This window comes from Pipistrellus hanaki (genome assembly GCF_964339955.1).
Source record: "Pipistrellus hanaki genome assembly, chromosome: 1".
NCBI lineage: Eukaryota > Metazoa > Chordata > Mammalia > Chiroptera > Vespertilionidae > Pipistrellus > Pipistrellus hanaki.
This window is the reverse complement of record NC_140503.1, coordinates 64828309-64851407: the sequence shown is the minus strand read 5'-3', so window position 1 is coordinate 64851407 and position 23099 is coordinate 64828309.

Below are 23099 nucleotides of genomic sequence, written 5' to 3'. Positions count from 1 at the left end.
ACTACATTATTGATGAAAGAGAAAGATAAGATGTGGCCAGTTTCCATTTATCAACATCCTGCCATATGATAGAGTAAGAAATGCATGCCATCTACACTCATAAATTGAAACTTGGAATCATGAAAGAAAATGCACTTTCACACACTGAAGCTTCAGAGTCATTTAAGAAAACTTTTAAAAATTTTTCCTTTCACGCCTATTTCATTACTCATCACTATGTATTTTTGGGGCGTAGTTAAGTAGAATAATGCTTCAAAAGTTATTGTAAAGAATGCAAATTCCTACAAATGCAGGCTTACAAACCTCAGAATTCTCCTTTTTGTTCGTTAAAGTAAAAGAACACGCTGACTACTTTTGGAGGTCATACCCAGAATACAGTATTTGAGAGAGAGAATTCAGAGAGCAGATGTCTGCTCAGAAGGTAAGGAGGGCCAGCAAAACAAATAAATAAAAATAAATCTAACCTGTTCCCAGAAGGTAGGAAAAGTTAGCAAAAACAGTTTCCCCCATGTAACATCATTACTGTAGAAAATGGTTCTGTGGCCTTTGAAAATAAAAGATGAGAAAAATAAAAGATTCCGTGGTATTTTAGATGGTTTTATTAAAAAAGAAGAAGAAGAAAAAGAGCAGGAGGAGGGGGATGGCAAAAGGGGAAGAAAGGAAGAGGAAAGGAAAGGAAAGGAAAAAATAATATTTTGATCCCTTGCTGGTATAAACTTTGAACTGTTTTCTACGACAGCCTCCTTAAAGTGGTTTAAAATTTTTAATTTTATAATACTGAGAAGCTAAGGTCTTCTAAAGGCAAACTTCAATGGTTAAACTCACTGTTTTAAAACTTCTTCCTGCCGAAGCTTCCAGATTGGTGAAGTGGAGATTTGGGGGCAGTGATGTGCTCAGGGGTCATGGAAGCTCCTTCCCTTTCCCCATACCTCACATGTCTTCCATTTATCTGTTCCTGAGTTATATTTTTTATAACAAACTGGTAACCTAGTTTAAAAATAACAATAAAAAATAAAAAATTTATTTCTGCTGAATGACCAGCATGGCTCAGTGGTTGAGCATCAACCTATGAACCAGGAGGTTGAGGTTTGATTCCCTGTCAGGGCATATGCCCAGGGTTGCAGGCTCCATCCCCAGTGTGGGGTGTGCAGGAGGCAGCCAATCAATGATTCTCTTTCTTCATTGATGTTTCTATCCCTCCCTTCATCCCTCCCTCTCCCTTCCTCTCTGGAATCAATTTTTAAAGGACTTTTAAAATTATTTCTGCTAAGAAGCAAAACTATTGTAATAGGAGCTCTTCTGTGTTTGCAGGGAGAAGTGGGAGGGGAGCATTCATATGCAGCATGGGGTCAGCACCTGCCTAGAAACTAGAGTAAGGGAGGTAAGCTGCTGCTGGCTGGGCTGTCTTGCTTCTGCTGAGGATTTACAGCAATCGGTGCCAGCAGCTGGCCTCCCAGTGTCCTAATGATTGCAGTCAGCAGAGCAGCTTTTTTGCTCCGGAGCAGTGCACTTCCCTCATGATCTGACCACAGCTGAATGATTCCCTCAGGAACAGTAGAGGGCACCGTTTCACGATAACTGTGCCATCCAGCAATTTCTTTACATTATATGCCTGCTCATTGCAGACCAGATGGGGAAAGCCCACAATAAAAGTAAACCTGTCCCATTTTCCCCCACAGGTTCCTAGGTCAGAAAGGTTTGAACATCAAGAGTATAGATGATATATGTAGTGCCCTGACCCAAGATATTATAACCTGCCTAAAGTCTTCAAAATAGATGTTCTGAGTAGATTTCCGTAACATACTGTGTTCTTACACCTACGCCCACCTTGAAGCAGGACTCCACACTTTGATAAATCCCCAAAACAGATCTCACTCCTTAGTGCTAAATAAAATTTTATAAATATTTAAACTTAAAAATTATGAAGTCAGAGGGGAAAGGGTGCATGGTGCTCATCACTCTACAGAAACTAGATCAAATTCCCTCTTGGTAATGTTTGTTTTTCCTTTTTAAAGTCCTCTCACCTCCCAACTCTTTCCATAATCTACTCTCTTCTTACTCCACACAGCCTTAAAAAATATTGCTGCCTACAACCTTTCAGTTCTCCCTCTCTGATATTTTCCACTCAACAAAACTACAACTTAGGTGTTACCTAAATAGTTAACTCGATTCTTTCTACCACACAATAAAATGCCTCAGCAGATCCAGAAAGAGCACAGCATGAGTCTGCAATGACACTCACCCAGCCCCTTTACAACAGACATGATGTTAATGATCATAAATCCCATTTATTGAGCTCTTATTGTAGGCCAGGCACTTCAGTGTTTCTCTTGCATTCTTATATTAAACACAATCTTACAAGGTAGATATTATCATGTCCAGTTTACAAATAAGAAAGCTGGTTCTAAAAGCAAATAAGGCAACTGAAGTTCAGAGATGAAGTAACCACAATCCATGCCTATGTCTGACTCCAAAACTTGACCTGTAAAACCCCTATTATTGACAGCAGATGTTAACCAGACAGCTGTCCAAGGAGAGGTTGAGGCATAGTCCAGAGTGTTGGTATATTCACCCATCTGTGAAGGGGGAAACCTCAGCCACGATTGCATGTATAAGAAGAATCAGGCAACCAGGAGACTCTAAAACAAAGCATAGACTCATGGAATTGGCAAGAAATTTGGGGACCGCTCATTCAAACCCAGTGATCTTTTCCCAAGATTACTCAACTAGTTACTAACAGAACCAGGATAAGAATCTGGTCTCCTGAGTCCCTTTTCAGTGGTCTTTTTAGTAAACTAGCATCCCGAGACTCTTTAAGGTGAGGTACCAACATAATGGCAATTTTGTTGCAATTGTTATTTAAAACCAAAATCAATTTTACCCTCCTGTCTTCTAAAATAAAGGTATCATTCTTACTTCTGGGGAAGTAAATTTCCATATTTCTGTCCCCTCTCCTATAGAAACTAGCAGCAAAGGCAAGAAAAGAAAGAGTGACACTTGGAACACATCAACCTTTGTTTGCAGAGCGCATTAATCTTGAGCTATGCAAAGTGTGAATTGTGGGGGAATAAGGGGAAGTGCTAGAGCTGAATGCTCTTTAAATCATAATATAAAGGAATTTTTGTCACATCTGGAAGAGGAAGCAAGAAAGCTGAGCAATGGGATGAGATACTGAAATCCAAGCTGGTAGAAATGATAAAGGGACTTTTAGGTGTTCATTTCAGTTTTATTTTCTAAGTGGTGCTGCAACCTCTGCTCCCACACACTTACTTCAATTGCTAGTAAAATCTACCACACATGATTGTAGATATTTGCCTCTCCAAGTTTTCTTGTGTTGACTCTTACAAGCAAATTTTGGGAGAAAAGAAAGGATTATGTTTCAAGTTAAAACCGATGCTGGATCAGAGATCAACAGCCTTGTAAAGTTACAGAATGGAGAAGTGACTAGGAGAAAAGATTTGCAAAAATTCTCAGGAGCCAAAACCGGTTTGGCTTAGTGGATAGAGCTTCGGCCTGCAGACTGAAAGGTCCTGGGTTCGATTCCGGGCAAGGACATGTACCTTGGTTGCGGGCACATCCCCAGTAGGTTGCAGCACCACTTAGAAAATAAAACTGAAATGAACACCTAAAAGTCCCTTTATCATTTCTACCACCTTGGATTTCAGTATCTCATCCCATTGCTCAGCTTTCTTGCTTCCTCTCCCAGATGTGACCCAGTAGGGGGTGTGCAAGAGGCAGCTGATTGATGATTCTCTCTCATCGATGTTTTTAACTCTCTATTCCTCTCTCTTCCTCTCTGTAAAAAAATCAATAAAATATAAATTAAAAAATTCTCAGGAAAAGAAGAAAAACCTGGAAGGTGGAGGATGGAAGGAAAGGCAATCTTAGCTAATATCAAAGAATGGGGGGGGAAGGGGTGCCTGGTGACCCCTAGATTATAGAAGAATCTTTTACATCATTCTCTTCTTTCCTCTTAGCTTTCTCCAGAGTCAGGCCAATGTCAAAGGAGCTTTTTCCTTATGTTTTCTTCTGGGAATTGTATGGTTTCAGGTCTTACATTTAAGTGGTTTGAGTTGATCCATTCTGAGTTTATTTTAACCTGTGGTATAAAGATCCCATTTCATTCTTTTGGGAAACCCACTTATTGAAGAGACTATTTCCCCCATTCTGGATTCTTGAGGCCTTTCTCAAAACATAGTTGACCTTGTATGGCTGGGTTTAATTATGGACTCCATTCTGTTCTACTGATCTATGTCTCATTTTATGCCAGCAGCATATTCTTTTAATCACTACAGCTTTATAATGCAGTTTGGAATTGGGACGTGTGATGTTTCCAGTTTGTTCTTCCTGCTCATGATTCTTGAACCATTTGGTACTCATGTGGTTTCATACAAATTTTAGGATTGTTTTCTTTCTATTTATGTAAAAAATGCCATTGGAATTTTGATAGAGATTGAATTGAATTTGTAAGTTCCACAATTCCATTTATTTGTGTCTTCTTCAGTTTCATCGGTGTTTTATAGTTTCCAGTGAACAGGTCTTTTACTTCCGTGGTTAAATTTATTCCTAAATATTTTGTTCTTTTTTATGATATTGTAAATGGAGTTGTTTTCTTGATTTCTCTTTTAGATAAGACATTGTTAGTGTATAGGAATGCAACTGATTTTTGTATGTTGATTTTGTATCCTGCAATTTTACTGAATTCACTCATTTGTTTTTATGCCTTTTTTTGTGGAGTCTTTATGAGTTTTTATATATAGGGTGTCCCAAATATATATATGCACACATTTTGAATAATTATAAAGGCAAGTTTTATTAAAATACATTTCATTTTCAAAATTGAGCTATCAGCTGTTAAAGTATGTATGCATTTTTGGGACACCCTGTATAAGATCATATCATCTGCAAACAGAAACAATTTTACTTCTACCTCTCTGGTTTGGATACCTTTTATTTCTTTTATTGGCCTAATTAATCTGCTAAGACTCCCAGCACTCCATTTAAGAGAAGTAATTTGAATAGGCCCATTTTTCCTAATCAGAGGAAAAGCTTGCAACTGAGTATAAAGTCAGCTGTGGGCTTGTCATATATGGCCTTTATACATTGAGGTACACTCCTTTCATAGCTAAGTTGTTGAGAGTTATCATGAAAAGATGTTGAATTTTGCTAAATGCTTTTACTGCATCAACTGAAATGTTCATGTGATTTTTATCCTTCATTTTGTTAATGCGATGTAATATATGGATTGATTTACATATGTTGAACCATCTTTGCATCCTCGGAATCCCACTTGACCATGGTGTATGATACTTTTAATGTGTTAAATTTGTTTTGCTAGAATTTTATCATGGATTTCTGCATCTACGGTATGTTTATTGGGGATATTGGCTATACTTTTCTTTTCTTGTAGTGTCCTTGCCTGATTTTGGTATTAGGGTATTGCAAGCCTTATGAAGCCAGTTGGAAGTGTTCCTTCCTTTTTAGTTTATTGAAAAAGTTTGAAATGGATTGGTATTCTTTTTAAAATGCTAGGTAGAATTTATTAGTGAAACCACGGTCCTGAACTTTTCTTTGTTGGAAGAGTTTTGATCAATCTCCTTACTTGTTATTGGTCTGTTCGGATTATCCATTAACTTTTTTTTTAATATTCACCAAAGGAAATGCTTTTTATTGGTTTTAAAAGAGAGGATGGGGCAGAGAGAAATTGATGTGAGAAACATCAATCAGTTGCCTCTCCTACGTGCCCTGGCTGAGGATCAAACTCACTGATCCTCAGTGTACAGGATGATGTTCCAACCAACTAAGCCACTCAGCCAGGACCATCCATTAACATTTTTTTATTGTAGTAAAGTACCCATAACATAGAATTTACTGTCTTAACCACTTTTAAGTATATAGTCCAGTGGTTTTTATTATAATTATGTTGTGCAGCCATCACAGCCATCTATCTCCACAATTCTTTACATCTTGCAAAACTGAAACTTTATAACCGTTAAACAATAACTCCCATCACCTTCCCCCCAGTCCCTGGAAAACACCATTATACTTCTGTCTCTCTGAATTTGACTACTCTAGGTACCTCATATAACTGGAATCCTCCTACCTAATAAAAGGGTAATATACAAATTAACCATCACTCCGTCACAAAGATGGCATCTCCCATAGCCACAAGATGGTGGCACCCAGTCCTCTCAGCCCCACCAGAGTCCCCCAGTCCTGGGAGGGCAGTGCTGAGCAGCGTGAGTGGCCTGACAGAATGCTTGCTTTGTTGCTATGGCGACAAGACAAGCATTCCACCCCTGCCATAGAGGTCTTCTGAACAGCAGGTGCAGAGTGGTCAAGGGGTGGGAAGGGAACTTGCCTCGTCACCCTGGCGATGAAGCAAACATTCTGTGCCTGGCCGTGGATGAGTCTCTGGGCTGCAGAGAGCCTCAGGGCAGCAGGTGCAGAGTGGCCAGGCCCCACAGAGAGCTACTGGCACACGGATTCCTGCACAGGGTTACTAGTCATACAATATTTGACTTTTGTGACTAGCTTATTTCACCTAGCATAATGCTCTTAAAGTTTATCCACGTTGTAGCATTTGTACAAATGCCCTTTCTTAAGGGTAAATAATATTCCATTGTATGGATATACCACATTTTGCTTATCCATTCATCCATCAGTGGACATTTGGGTTACTTTTATATTTTAGCTATTGTAAATATTCTGCTATGAACATGGGTGGACAAATATCTCTTCAAGACCCTGCTTTCAATTCTTTTGATCAAGAGTGGAATTGCTGGATCATGTGGTATTTCTATGTTTAATTTTAAGGAACTAACATATTTTTTTCCAATGGTTTTTTCCATTGTACATTCCCACAAAGTGTCCACATCCATGTAAACACTTATTTGCTGTTAGCATTTTTAATATTGTAGCCATCCTAATAGGTGTAAAATGGTGTGATGTTTTTATGATTTTGATTTTCATTTCCATAATAAATAGATGTGTTGAGCAGCTTTTTATATGTTTCTTGGCCATTTTTATTGTTTATATGGCCATATCTTCTTTGAAGAAATATTTATTCTAGTCCTTTACCCATTTTTGAATCAGGTTATTTGCTCTTTAGTTTTTGAGTTTTAGAAATTTTTGACATATTGAGAATATTGTTTATCTTGCAAATATTTATTTCCATTTTCTTAGTTGCATTTTATTCTATTAATATTTTTAGTGCGTAATTATTTTTAATTTTCATGAAGTCAAATATTTTTTCTTTTTTTGCCATGCCTTTGTTATTACATTCAAGGAATCATTGACAAAAATCATTGACAAATTTAATCATTGACAAAATCTATATCGTGTTTTTTTCCTAAAAGTTTCATAGTTTAAATTCTTTTATGTTTAGGTCTTTGACCCATTTTAGCTAATTTTTTTATATGGTGTTAGGTAAGGGTCCAACTTCATTCATTCTTTTGTATGTGGGTAATCAGTTTTCCAGCCCATTTGTTGAAAATAAAAATGACCTTTCTCCATTGGATGGTCTTGGCATCCTTGTTGAAAATCATTTAAATGCATATGCAAGGATTTATTTCTGGGTTCTCTATTCTGATCCATTTGTCTATGTGCATGTCCTTATCCTAGTAACACACTGTCTTAATAGTGTATTGTATAACTTTGTAATAAGTTTTGGCATAGGGAAATGTTATTTCTACATTTTTCTTCTTTTTTTTTTCAAGATTTTAATCTTGAGAGGTCCCCGCTCAAGATTATTTTGACTATCCACTGTTCTTTGAGATTATATATAAATTTTTGAAAGGGTTTTTGTGTTGTTTTTGTTGCAAAACAAAAAATAAAAAGTCGCCGAAACCGGTTTGGCTCAGAGGATAGAGCGTCTGCCTGTGGACTGAAGGGTCCCGGGTTCGATTCCGGTCAAGGGCATGTACCTTGGTTGCGGGCACATCCCCAGTAGGGGGTGCGCAAGAGGCAGCTGATAGATGATTCTCTCTCATCGACGTTTCTAACTCTCTATCCCTCTCTCTTCCTCTCTGTAAAAAATCAATAAAATATATAAAAGAATAATAAATAAATAAATAAATAGTCATTGAGATCTTTAATTTTGGTAGGGGTAACATTGAAGTTGTAGATCACTAGGGGTAATATTAACGTCTTAATATTATGTTTTTTTCAATTCATGAACAGGAGATGTTTTTCCATTTAATTATGTCTTCTTTAATTTTGTCCAGCAATGTTTTGTAGCTTTTATTATTAAAGTTTTTCACCTCCTTGGTTAACTCCTAAGCATTTTATTCTTTTTAACGCTACTATAAATGGAATTGTTTTCCTAATTTTCTTTCAAACTGTTCATTGTTAGTATCTACATGTGCAATTAATTTTGCATGTTGATTTTGTATTCTGCTACTTTGCTGAATTTGCTTATTAGTTCTAACAGGTTTTTTTTTGTGTGACATCTTTAAGTGTGTGTGTGTGTGTGTGTGTGTGTGTGTGTATAAAATCTATGAACAGAGATAATTTTACTTCTTCCTTTCCCATTTGGATGCCTTTTATTACTTTTTTTCCTAATGGATCTGGCTAAAACATCCAGCACTGTATTGAATGGAAGTGTGAAAGCCAGCATCCTTCCCTGTTCCTCATTTTTTAGAAAAGGCTTTCAGTCTTTCACCTCAGGTTTTTTTATATATGGCTTTTAATTCTGTTGAGGTACTTTCCTTCTACTTCTAGTTTGCTGAGTGTTTTTTTATCATGAAATAATGTTGAATTTTTTGAAATGCTTTTTCTGTATCAATTCTGTTATTGTGGTATAATACATTGATCAATTTCCATTTCAATCATCTTTGTATTCCCAGAATAAATCCCACTTGGTCATGGTGCATCAGTCTTTCAAAATGCTGCTGAACTTGATTTTCCAGTATTTTGTTGAGAAATTTTGCATCAAAATTTATAAGGAAATTTGTCTCTAGTTTTCTTATAGTGCCTTTGTCTGGTGTTGATATCGGGGAAATGTTGGCCTCATGGAGTGAGTTAGGAAGTGTTCCCTCCTCTTCATTTTCTTGAAAAGAACTAATTAATTAGTGTTAGTTCTTTAAATGTTAAATTCCACCAGTGAAGCCATCAGGTCCAGGGCTTTTCTTTGTTGGGAGATTTGTGATTACTAATTCAGTCTCCAAACTTGTTATAAATCTGTTACATAGACTAGGTTTTCTACCCTTTTTCATGATCCAGTCTTGACAGATTTTGTACTTTTAGGATTTGTCCATTTCATCCAAGTTTTCTAATTTGTTGATGTACAAAAGTTTATAACACTCTCTTCTTCTTCTTTTAATATATTTTATTGATTTTTTACAGAGAGGAAGGGAGAAGGATAGAGAGTTAGAAACATCAATGAGAGAGAAACATTGATCAGCTGCCTCCTGCACACAGGAGGGGATGTGCCCACACCAAGGTACATGCTCTTGACCAGAATCGAACCCAGTATAGCCCCCTCCCCAGTCCACTGGCCAACGCTCTATCCACTGAGCCAAACTGGTCAGGGCTATAACACTCTCTTCTAATACTTTTTAAATTCTGTAGCATTGGTAATAATGCCCCCACTTTTATTTCTGACTTAAGTTACTTAATTCTTCTCTTTTTTTTTTCCAGTCATCTAACTGAAGGTTTGTCAATTTGTTTACTTTTACCAAGAACTAACTTTTGATTTCTCTTGCCCTTTTCTATCTGTGTTCTAGTCCTAACTTAACTGTAAATCTACAAGTATCAGGTGGCTCACTCAGCTTCTTGTCACACTTAAGTTTGATAAATGGCCTTCTACAGAGGACAGCGCCTCAATATGTCCCGAGAAACTCTCCCCAGATTTGCATCAGCCCATATTCAACCACAAGAAGCTCTTTCAATGTGGAACTCCAGATATATTAATGTCTACAGCTGTAAGAGCAAGACTGGTTATAGGAAAGAGTAAAGGGGATGTGCTAAGGCAATAGTGACGGGTGGCAAGAAACTGTTCTACACATTTTCCTATCACTTTAGTAGTTCATCAAAGAGAGGAAAATGTTAGCACATCTGAGAGTGGTACTAGATCTTGAAAAGCAACAGCTCTCCCTATCTCCATTTATCAAAGCCCTCTCCTGAGATGCTTACCAGCCACTTTAGAAATGAGGAACGTCCAGGAAGCGGGCCTTCCCTTCTCCAGGGTTCTTGGTGCCAATGGCATGGGAGAGGCTGCTATGGAGGGGAAATATTTCCCTTTGCCAGCCACTCCCCCACCATGCTGTTAGGCCTACAGCCACAGTCAATAGAGTGTTTCTGATTGTTCTCTTCTTTTCTTTTCATTCACCCAAAAGAGTCAAAGGGGGGGGGGGATTTGATAAAATTATTTTATATCCTACAACCAGGTTTTATTTATCTTCCTTTTCTTTGAAACAGCGCACATCCCTTGGGCAGTAAATGTCATAAAGTTGCCTCAATAACAGCTCCTGGTGATTTCTTAGGGTCCAAATCATCTGATTCCAAATGAGGGGTCTGATTTCTACTCTCCTAGTACAAAGCTGCTCTATGAATCTTCCACTGTCATGTTCCTGAATGCAGTTCGGTCATTTTACAAAAGCATATTCTTGAGAGCAGTATCACACTACTGAAAAAATATATTTTTATCTCTATGCTGCTCTGCGATGACTCAGAAAAGATATAAGACATAGGCAAAGAGATACCAAAATCACGTTTCCAAAGACATGATGTTGGCCTGTTATGCAAGCCAAGGAAAAGTCTGTATCCACTTTATCCACAGGGTGGTGCTAGCCTCAAAAAAACTACCCCAAAAGGAAATGAAAACAGTTTCACTTTCCTCTCACTAAAGAGAAAATTTAACACTGTGGTCAAGACCTACTCCCCTAAGAGGACTATACATTAATTCTGTGAATAAGCATCTAAAAAATTTGACTTCATGCTAATCTTCAGCCTCACCCTATTTGGCAGTTGTAATAAAAGGAGCCAAATCACCATTCTCTTCAAGTCGCTGATTGAATTTTTACCAACCCTTGGGGCAGAAGAGTGACTCCGCTATGCTGTTAAATGTGTGCAGTCCTGGCACAGAACCTTACTATGCCTGACAGGGAGCTGGTCAACTAACCATCCAGGGCTCCTCGGCAGGTTCTTATAAGTGCTGCTGGCAGTAGGAGAAGATGCATGCGAGCAGCAGACATTTCACTGGTGTTGCTGAATAAAAGAAGGCGGGTTCAATGTGGTGCCTTCCAAGTCGACAGGCAGAAAAGACTAGAAAGTCTGTTTTGAGCTTCTCAACCCAAAAATATGCTCTCAACCTGTCATACGACCAAGTCTCACCAGCTGCCTCTTCTTTTCATGGAATCTAAATCTTCCGTTTAAAGGATTTTAGAGCTCAGGAGAATCTTGTTAAATATGCTAAATAGTGCTTAGGCGATGTACAAGATGCCAAATAGAACCAATTGCCAGGTTGGTTTTTTTAAAACATGGTACCTGTCAACACCAAAGTGTTCCCTCAACTTTGGAAAGGGAGAACTGACAAAAGTTCATTAACGTCCTCTATTAATCAGCCCTTATCAGATGCTGATACTGATAACAATACAACCATGAGCACGATGATACTAGTCCAAAGTGTGTTCAGACCTGGCCCTAGGCACTGGCAGCTTGCTGATTTGGGAGGCAGGATCAAATTTCACTTGCAATATACCCAAATACGCTTTCTGGCCTGTCAGACTTTTGACCCTTTTACATGTTTAAAATCCTCAACTTTAGTGAAGAATTGCTAAGAATATCATCTCTATATCTCCATAAAATAAACATTTTCTTTTAAAATATATATATTTTACTGATTTTTTTTACAGAGAGAAAGAGAGATGGATAGAGAGTTAGAAACATCAATGAGAGAGAAACATTGACCAGCTGCCTCTTGCACATCCCCGACTGGAGATGTGCCTGCAACCAAGGTACATGTCCTTGACCGGAATCGAACCTGGGATCTTTCAGTCCGCAGGCCGACGCTCTATCCTCTGAGCCAAACCAGTCTCGGCAAACTATACATTTTAACAGAGAAAGAAGGAAAGACCCTAGGAAAAATTCCTATTAGGATAAATGAGTTCATTAGATTGGTTAATTCACCTTTAGAATAGCAAGAAGCTGGATGCTGAGAAGATGGTGTATTGGAAAATTAAATGCCAACAAAGGCCAAAAAGTCTGGCAGTCCTAAGATCAAAAGTAAAAAAATAAATTGAGGTACAAGCAAGAATAGGAATGCAAGAATTTTCCCATTTATCACAGATCATACTAGCACAGTGATGTCTTACAGGCTCCATCGAATTCACAGTTACATTTTGTTTGGTTCATACAGTTCTGTTTGTTTGTTTGTTTGTTGTTGTTGTTGTTGTTGTGTTTTTTGTGTTTTATTGTTGTTGTTTTTGCATTTGTTGCAAATATTTAAAATTCTGGAGATGCCATCTAAAAGTCTAGATTTTGGCCATCTCTTTAAAAAATGAAAAATTTTGTCACCACTGGACAGGATTTTCATGTGACATTAATTACTCAAAGCTGAGAAATAGCAGCTAAATCAACGGAGTATATATTCGCTTGTTCACCATAGTCCCCATCTCCCTTACTGTGTCCTACTTGGTCTGCATCACTGCCACCACCACTCCCCTGTAAGTCCTTACTGATCTTCATTCCTAAGGGCCACACAGAGACAGAATCCTTAAAAGGAAGATGATGATGCCAACAGTGTGGGGAGGTACTGGAAAACAGACAACTTTCTGAAAAGGACATGGTCATACTCACAGAACTAAAGAAAACACCTAGAAAAGGTAATATAGCATAGCTCACACTGGGGTAAGTAGAAAACACGAGGGACTCAGAGCAGTGAAAAGAGGAGAGACAACTGGAAAACCATATGATGTGATGAGAAAGCCTTCCTGAATCTCAGCTTTCGATTTATGAGGAGGTAAACCACAAGACTTACTGACAAGTCATAGGAAGTGGTCCAAGGCTCCCTGTGTGGCCAGGGCACAGCCTATGTGTTCCTTTCCCACAGCTCGTGGATGGGGAGTGATGGAACTGAGCTGCAATAAAGGAGGTGTGGCACAGGCTGAACATCAGGAACAAGTCATGTTCTAGGATTATACTCATTAAATTCTTAGACAATTGCACAGAACTAGAAATCATTTGTGCTTAAACACTCGGTGCCTGAGTCTGAGTTTACAGAGGTGACTAAGTGAGGACACGAAGAGGTGAGAATCACTGAAAGACAAGTGCATGGTTACTCACAGTCCCCTAGGAATGAGAGTCATGGCACACCAGGCAGGGCCACTGGGAAGCACCACAGCGGATCAGGAGGCGGAAGCAGAAAAGAGGAGACAGCATCGTCTACAGCTTGTTAGTCATGGAAGAGGAAAGGAGGGGAAGAAAAAGTAGCTTAGGATTGGTAAGTTTGAATAATGTTGGCAGCCTTTGGGTTATAAGAAGGGATCTCTAGTTGTTTGGTACCTGGCCCTGGGTGATTAGGAAGGGGAAATATGGCTTTGGTGAGAGTTAGTTAAAGGAGTTGATTGGGGATAGGCTAGAGAATTTATAATATAATTTTTGCACACCTGCAAAAACCAGATTGCATGGGAGCTGTAAAAAAAAAAACTCTGGCCATTAGTTTGACCCTGTGATTGATTAGTGAATGCTAAATAGGAAAATACAGAATCTAAGAAAAAAGTTAAAACATTAATAGAGTTTAAGAAGCCTCAGTCCAGTCCCTCCATTTTATAAATAAGGACACTGATATTTAAAGCTGCAGTATCATTTGTCCAAAATCCACTGAAGCTTGTTAGCAGTGCTTCATGGAATAGAATTCGCAAGCACTAATCCCAACTCTCTGACTTATCTGCTACTATCTATTGGCTGATGCTGATATGCATATGGACTTATGCAATTCTTTTCATTTTTTTAAGAATCTAAATCAGAGACTGGCCAAATTTTTCTGTAAAGGATCAGCTAGTAAATATCTTAAGCTTGTGGATCATACAGTCTCTGTTACAATTACTCAGCTCTTCCATTGCTGCTATAGACAATGCATAAACAAATGGGTGTATCTGTGTTTCAATAAAACTTTATTTATAGACACTAATGTTGGAATTTCACATTGACTTTCATTTGTCATGAAATAGTATTTTTTAAAAACATTTTTCAACCATTTACAAATATGAAACTGTTCTTTCCTTGCATGCTATAAAAAACAGACAGCAGGCTGAGTTTTGCCCATAAGCCATAGTTACTTATCCTTGGGCTAAATAATACTTCCTATGAAATCTCAGATGTTTGAACCAGATGACAGTTCACCACTCTATGTCTTAGTTTCTCCATTGATATGAAATGAGTCAACTTGCAGACTACTGACCTTGGGGTTTTGCCAACGGTAAACAAAAATAAGTTCTGAAAGGGAATCTGTGGACTTGCCCTATTAAGAAACATCTCTCTCAGATAGCTCCAGGAACCAGAGTAATCCAGGGATTATATTGTGAAGAACATTATATACACAGAATTTTCAAGTAAAAAGAAATACCCATGGAATATATTTAGGAAACAGGATTAAATGAATTTCTCTACTCCAGGACTTCTCTAACCTTTGTATTAGGACTATCCACATGAGGGGTCTTCCAAAAGCCAAATCTCAGACAAAAATTTGAGTGTTGGTAGTTTTGGTCAGAGGCAAAATAGGGAACACAAGCGACACATGAAAATTGAGATAGGGAAATGAGAACAGTCATATAGTTTATGTTAATGAACAAGTTACTATGTGAGTAACTGGAGCTCAATTCTACTGGAAACTCTCTGAGAAACTATATTGTGGCTTCAAAATTATTCCACAGAGGATGACCTCTCAGTGGTTTAGAGTTGTCTTGAGGGTATAAATAATCTCACACTTATGTTGCACCTGCAGGAGCCCAGAGAAGCTCCCAGGGTGCTGAAGGAAGTCCTTGGGCAAAGAAGAGAGCTTACGGGAGGAAGCTACCAACTTGCCAGAAACATCTACCAAGGCTATATTCAAAGAGGCGATGAAGAGCAAAAAGTATGAATGTCGACATATTGGCTCCAGAGGTAATGGTGATGTCGACATTCTCGACTTCATTTGCCCTCAATACACTTTCTATCTACCATGAAGCATCCCAACTCACTTGACTCTAGAATTCCTTTATCTATGAAGCACCTGTCCTTGGAGAGATACTGCTCTGAGGTAAATAGAATAGTGCCAATGACTGAGTAATCTCAACACAATTAGAGGATTTTTTCAGGCATCATTTTCTAAAATCAATATGGCAAAGCATACACTAAGTACCAAAAAGCTTCTGTCATCCCTGGGGCAGAAAGCAGGCCAATACATTTCACACAGTGCCAGGCATGAGGTTAACTCCAACATGAAGAAAAACAAACAAACAAACAAAACAAAACCAAAAAAAACATCACAGCAAAGAACAATTCACCTCCAAATGAGGTTGCCATCTGAAGTGATATAAATCTGAGGGGGAACAGAATGTTCAAAGTGTGGTTGGAAGCATGACAAGGCATCACCATCTGCCATCTGAGTTCCATCTCCGACTCCTTTAACCATCTGTACACCTGCTCAGGCATGTCACACTGAGGGAGGGATGGTCATACCATCATTAATGCAGTGGCAATGAAAGCAAAAGCTCAATACTTACTCTAAGGCCTCCAACCATTATGTCCTTAAATTTGGGATCTTCTTCCATGAATAAACATATGGAAAAGAGATTCATAAGACTAAAGCTTAAATCTACCCAGAGCTGGAGTTTCTGTGTGATCTGGAATTTTTAGACTACCAGGTCATACATAGAAAACCAGCAAATTGTTGAAATAACATAACAAATGTTAAGCAGAACCTAATCTGGAATCCATTACATGCATTCTCATTTTGAACATTGATCAATGCAAGCATAACCTCGTCATCTTCTTCTTTTTTCCCCATTCATATTTCATCTTTAGACCCACTATTCCCAGGAAAGATGGAAATAAATCCACCAAAAACTAATGATGGAGAAGTGCTTGTAAGTGTTCAAAGCAATCTGTTTTCCTAGAGAGCCTTGCACAAAAGAATGAGGTTTTGGGCTATTTCAGCTCTTTAGATCATCCACCGCAGAGACTGTTTTCTGTGGCACATCCAACGAGGAATAGATCTTGTTCAAGATCCATTCTGTATGAAAGCTGAGTTACTTGGTCTATCTTCAATAGGCAACAGGATTTTTATTCTGAATGTTAAGTAAGGTCCTCTCAGTTCAAGTGTCTCTCCTTAAGAATAATTGAAAGGGTTCTTTTAACTTAAGGATTTAAGATAGCAAAAGCCACAATGTTAATAAGAAGTCACTAAATATATTGCATGCAGTAATATATATATAGTATTCCCTTTTCTAATTAGTTGGGTTAAGCCTGTGAACCTATAGGGAGGCAATACAACATAGCAGTTAGATGTACAAGCTCGGAGGTCAGACTGCTTGGGTGCCCCTGGCTTCACTGCTTATTAGCTGGGTGACATAGTTAAAGTCATAAAACTCTCTGAGACTCAGCTCCTTTGTACATAGTGAGGAATGTAAATAAAATGCATATAAATAAAAATACATTTAAACTGTTTACAATGGAATCTAGAGCATAATAAGAGTTTTTAAATGTTAGCTATTTGTGGTAGGCCGAAAATGGCCCCATAAAAGACATCCATGTCCAAAATCCCAGAACTTATAAATGTTACATTACCCAGAAAAAGCATTTTTGGAGAAGTTGTTAAGTTAAGGAGCTTGAGAAGGAGAATATCTGGATTATCTGAGGGGTCCTTAAATGCAATCCAGGTATCCTTAGCAAAGGGAGGCAGAGGGAGATCTCTCTCTCTCTCTCTCTCTCTCTCTCTCTCTCTCTCTCTCTCTCTTTCTCTCTCTCTCACACACACACACACACACACACACACACACACACACACGCACACACAGGCACATGCACAGATAAAGCCAATTGAAGATGAAGCAAAGAGAGAGAGATCTAATGGAGCTGGTCTTGAACACTGGAGTGATATGGTAAAAAGACAAAGAATGCCGGCAGCCACCAGAAACTGGGAGAGAAGAGGATTGTCCCCAGAGCTTCTGGAGGAAGTGCAGCCCTGCCCACACCTTGATCTCAGCGCAGTGATAAAGATTTCACCCTTCTGGCCTCCCGAACTGTGAGAGAATACATTTCTCTTGTTCTAAGCCACCGAGTTCGTGGCAATTTGTTAAAGCAGCCATAGTAAACTAACACACTATTTTTAGACATGGGTATTAATTCTCTATTGCTGCATAACCAAACTTAGTGGCTTAAAACAACAAGTATTTATTTTTGTCTCAGTTTCTGTGAGTCAGGAATCTTGGCACAACTCAGCTAGGCATCCCTGCCTTAAAAAGCTGTGACCAAGGTGTGGGCTGTGGTCTCATCGTTACACTTGAGGGAGAAAAACAGGCAGGACTTGCATTCAGGCTTTCATGAGCCTCTCAGCCTCGGATTCTCACCAAATGTTGGGCAGAGGTTGCCCTTGGTTCCTTGTCCCCGGTGCTTCTCCACAGGGCAGCCAACACAGCTGCTGACTTCCTCAGAGAGAGCAAGAGAGAGACGGAGAGAGAGGAAGAAGATAGAAGCCAACGTCTTTTTTAACCTCCTCTCAGACGTGATAGCTCATCCTGTTTTCTTCTTTGTCTTGGTTTGAAGTGATTCTCTAGGTTCAAGACCATCAACTAGCCAGAATAATTACTGCACACAATCTTTTTATTTGATAGTTTTCCTGGTTTTTCTTCATAATCAGCTGATTTAAAATATATATTGAACTAACCTAACTCACATTGATCTGCTTATTGTAAAATGCAGGACTGTTAAAAAAAATCAAAAATCCAGTCTTTCAATCTGCAAATGCTTAACTCAGACTTTAAAATAAAGAAGTATCAACAATACTTATGTAACGTTACACCTGTTTCCGTGTGTTTTTGTATAATCACTCCAACTCTAAACAAAATGTTGGCTATGTAGCTGCCTAGAAATGGCATCTATCTGTCACTGTTGTGATGAGAGGACTTTTCTAGATTTCCCTGCCTTTGGCCCAATGAGAATAACTTCCGGCTTACAACATATCTTCTCATTCTCTTTTTCAAAACATATTTTTATTGATTTTTAGAGAGAGAGGAAGGGAGAAGAGATAGAAACTTTGATGTGAGAGCAAAACAGCCATCTGCTGCCTCCTACACATGCACTACTGGGGATCAAGCCCACAACCCTGGCACGTGGGCTGACCCAGAATCAGACTGGCAAACTTTCAGTGCACAGGAGAAGGCCCAACCAACTGAGCCGCACCAGCCAGGGCTCATCTCATCCTCAGTGGTTATTCTCTATGTCTCAGGGTCACGTGTGTCTCTCTCTACCCCAGGATCTATGCTTCAAAACTTTCAGCAACATTTTATTGTTTGAACGTTCATACCACTTAGATCAAACTTCATAGAACCTTTGAGCCGAAAATATCTTAACTGTCTAATCAAACTCTGTAAGAGAAAAGCTCAGAGTGATTTCTCTCTGACACCCTCTTTTACTCTCAGAGTCAGGGTCAGAGTTGAGTCTAGAGCCTATTATCTCATTCCTGATGAAATGTGTTTGTGTGTGTGTATGTTCATGTGCGTGCCTGCACTGTTCATTAGGCACTGCTTTTAGATACTCTGATTAGTTCTCAAGCATACAAAATGTACTCAGGAAATGTTTGTAAGCAACATCAAATCCCAAGCCAGAACAAAAAAATATATATCCGAAAGAAACAACACTGTGATGAGGATTCTGAAAGGAAGTGCAGTTAATGTGTGAACTTAGCCCTACATGGAACACTATCTAATTCTTTCCTTGGCTTCATGTCCTAATATCAAAGGCCAGTCAAGATGCAGAAATCCCATTGTAATTTGAATAGGAAAGTTTTAATATGGAGAATTACGAACTATTTCCAGGGGATCAGTTACCAAACGGGGATGAAAGCGAACCCTAAAGATCGCTTTAGGTCTGAGTGAGAGAACCCAAAGGAGGAAGGGGCCCTTCCCCAAGGCTGGCTAGCAGACCTGGTGAGAGGCTGTGGGGTAGCCTGTGGGATGCAAGAGGCTGGACTGCCTGAGGCCACAGCTGTTCTGCAGTCAGAGGGCCAAGGCAGGGATGCAGGGAACCACCCCTGGGTGCCAATGGCAGCACCAGCAGAGGCGGCTGTGACATTCACTGGGAAGCTCTCAGAGGCACCCACAGGCCTCGCCTGGAAGCCACCCACAGGGAGGCTGTTTATCTCCCAGAGAAGCCAGTTTTCCAGGAAGCTGCATGACGTTGGGACCACAGAAACGTGCTGGCCCAGCACCTCCACTGGCACTTCTGCAGCAGGATGGCCAAACACCGCAGGAACAAGGGCAGAAAAGCACATCTGAACCAGGAAGGAAAGCCCCTGCCTGGCGGGTTTCCTCTTTGCCCTCTACTGGCAAAACTTAACATAGTGCCGGGAGGTAAAGAAGAATTGATTACAAAATCCATTTGAAGCATGACAATGCAGGGTGGATTCGGAGCTGAGAGGCAATAAGTCAATAATGGGTGAACTTGCATCACCTGAAGAGGCCACCTGCTAACACCCAGGAAGTCTTAAACACATGATTCCATGCCTGATGTCTTGGTAGCTCTCTACTTTCCTTAATTCAATCCATGGAACATTTTGAGTTTGATAGTTCCAATGTCCCAGTCTATTCATTTAACACGTAATGACTGAGGATAACAAACAAAACACACTTAGCAAGGTTCCTAGAGCCCACACGAATAGTATTTTTTTTCTATTTTATTTTGCCAGATACCAAACTTTAAGAAAAATAATTATTACTTGATTTCTACAGCTGCTTGTGATATTGTAACTATAAGAAGAAATATATTTTCAGTCTTTTTCCCCAGTTCCTAACACAAAAATTTCTGAAACCCTTGAAATGTCCTAAGTGATGGGAGTAAAAGGCTATCATTAGTTACTCATAATAAGCCCATGTCAGCCATACCTGAGTGTATGCTAGCAAGGATGCTCTTGGTGGGCCCCTAGAGAGTTGAGAATCCTCGTGGACCCTCTGTTGGCAGAACCCTTTTTCTGTTCAGCATGCAAGTTCTAGAGATGAATGTATGTATACCCTCAGGAGGCCATTGTTCTGCCTATCATACAGTCCTTCCTAAACTTTAAGTCCCTTGAGTGTAACCTGGATTTTGCTTCATGTATATTTTCTCACATAAAAGGGTCTCTAAACTTTCCTACCTAGTTCTCAAAGTGCCATAATGAGTCAACAGATACCTTTCATTTCTCTTCAGGTCCAGTATTCTTAATGTTTCTAAGAAAATTTTATTTAACCAACTTCCTCCTTATAATTCCTTTTTATTAAACAATAAAATAGATAATATTTTAGGTTATAAATTTACTAGACCTAATGACTCAAGAGCCTCCCACATACCACTAAATTACTCTATCAACCTTTCTGTGTGTTCTGGAATTGTCTTAAACTGTCAAGAATTGGAAAGATTTCTGGATTACTAAACAGAAGGAAAATGGCTTATCTAGTGTAAGAACATGTGTATGCCCACACACAAAATCCTGCCCCACAACCCTAAAACTGCTTTATTTTATTTCCATCTCTGTTCCACATTCTCTTTACTCTCATCCTGCTTCTCAATATATATGTGGCAGTAGAGGAAGTGGAAAGCATAATTAATTTTATGGTATTTAAAGATTCTCTAAGCAAAGACATTTTTTAGACCTTGTCAAAATGGGATTAGAAAACAACAGGGAGACACCACTGCACACCTATGAGAATGGTTAAAATGTAAATGCTGACAACACTAAATGCTGGTGAAGACGTCAAGCAATAGGTCCTGTCATTCATTGGTGGTAGGAATGCAAAACGGTACAGCTACTTTGAAGGCAGTTGGCAGTTTCTTACAAAACTAAATATACTCTTACTAGATGATATGATTATCTACCTAGAAAATCCAACGCGTTAGTTAGGGTAGGTTCAGCTGCCCTCACAAATAAATGACAAAATTTCAGTTGCTTGGAGGACAAGAAGTTTATTTGGGTTCAGAGGAAGTGCGGCTGGTCAGCAGGTAACTCTCTATGATGGCATACAGCATACACCCACATTGTGGTCCACCACCCCTAGGGGCAATATTATATGCGTGGAAATACTTGCAACACACATAAAGGAGTGTTGGTCTCCAAAATATTCAAAAAATGACTACAAACCAATAAAAGTCTTTCATATAGCTAAATGGAACCTCCATAAAAAACAATTCAGAGACTATTATATCTAAAGCAGGTTCATTTGGAGGTACATCCCCCACCTTAAAAGTCTTACCAAATATATTCCCACCAAAATAGTTGCTTTCAAGAGTTTTGACAAGAGTCTCTGTAAGACGAAGCTAAGAGGTATAAATTAGTTACATTTAAAAGGTACGTGGCTTTTGACCCAGCTATGACACATCTAAGAATCTATATTACATGAATACCCATGGACATAAAGAGAATCACTACTGGTCTCTGCTTGAAGCATATTCTTTTCAGGCATTTGTTGCCTCTGTCCCCTCCCCTCCTTGTTCTTCTCAGGAATCTTAATTTCCCTAGACAATCTTATTTAAAATTGCAACACCTTTCCCTGTTTTATTTTTCTTTGTAGCACTTACCCTCATCTGATATTTTATATAATCTAATTCTTTTTACGGCCCGACTTGTCCCAGTGGCACGTACACTCCATTTTTGCTGTCATTGTCCATTGCTTGTTTTTCCAGTGACAAAATAATTCCTTGTAGAGTGAGTGCTCAATAAGTACATGTTTAATAAAAGGGTAATTTTCAACATTGTTTATAATAGTGAAAAAACTTAGAAACAACCTTAATGTTAGCTAAATAAATAACAGTAACTCTATTACAAAAAAAAAAAGGTTACCATTTAAAATATGTTGCATATTTATGTACAACAGCTGATAAGCATATCCATGATATCTTTAGAATAATAAAAAGCAATTGTTGAACAATAAATGGAAGAATGCTTCATCCACCTACATTGGTTACCTCTAGAGGATGAAACTGGAGAGGAGAAAGAAGGGTAAAGGAATGGCTCTAAACGTGCCACTGCCTTCTGCCACATGCTGTGCTTTATTCAGGTCAAAAACCTCAAGAACATCACTTCACCTTGACTCGAACCCAGTACCACCCTCAGACTCAGGCCCATGTGTCCAGAACTATCTGTCATTTGGATGGCCCCTTTCTGACCATCATCCAGTTGTGCCCTTTCCTAGGGGCAAAGGGCTCATGAGAACATGCCAATCTGATGCCCATACTCACCCCTATTTAGACAAGAGTCTAGGTGCCCAGAACCTCAGAATACCTTGCTCAACCAATAGCCTGGAACTCATTTCAAAGCCTGCCTGGACTTTTTTCCAGAACAGTCCTCCTGAGCAAGGGCTGGTCCAACAGTGTCCTCTCCCCTAGACCTGAATGGCTGCCAAGAGGCAGCTGCCAGGATTTAGTGGACAAAGCTTGGATGTGTGGGCTGGGGAATCCCCAGGACTCCTCTTGTTATAGAACAAAGCCAGGGCTGTGAAGACAAGGGGGTGAAACACAGGCAGGGACCTTCATTTGTCCTTTTGCTCCAGGTCCCACAAATATTAGAGATAAGTCTGCCTGAACTTGACCACATCAACCTTCTCTACCAAAGCCAATGCTAGAAATTCTTTCCAACCTCATCCTTTGTATTGGACTTTACTGAACAGAAACGAACTGTTCTCTGAAGGCTGCACTGCAATCACTGACTAGGACACAAGCAACATATGTCATCCTGTCTCAGACATCACCAGGACCTAATGGCTCTGCCAGTCTAAAAGCCATTTGATTCAACCATGGCCTGTTAATTCAACCATGCCTGTTACTGACTATCATCCTTCATCACTTTCCAAAATGCAAGCCCTTCTGGTCATGTGCCTTTTCTCCTATTTTCACCCCATTCAGTTCAGTGTCTCTGCCCCCAAATCTACCTA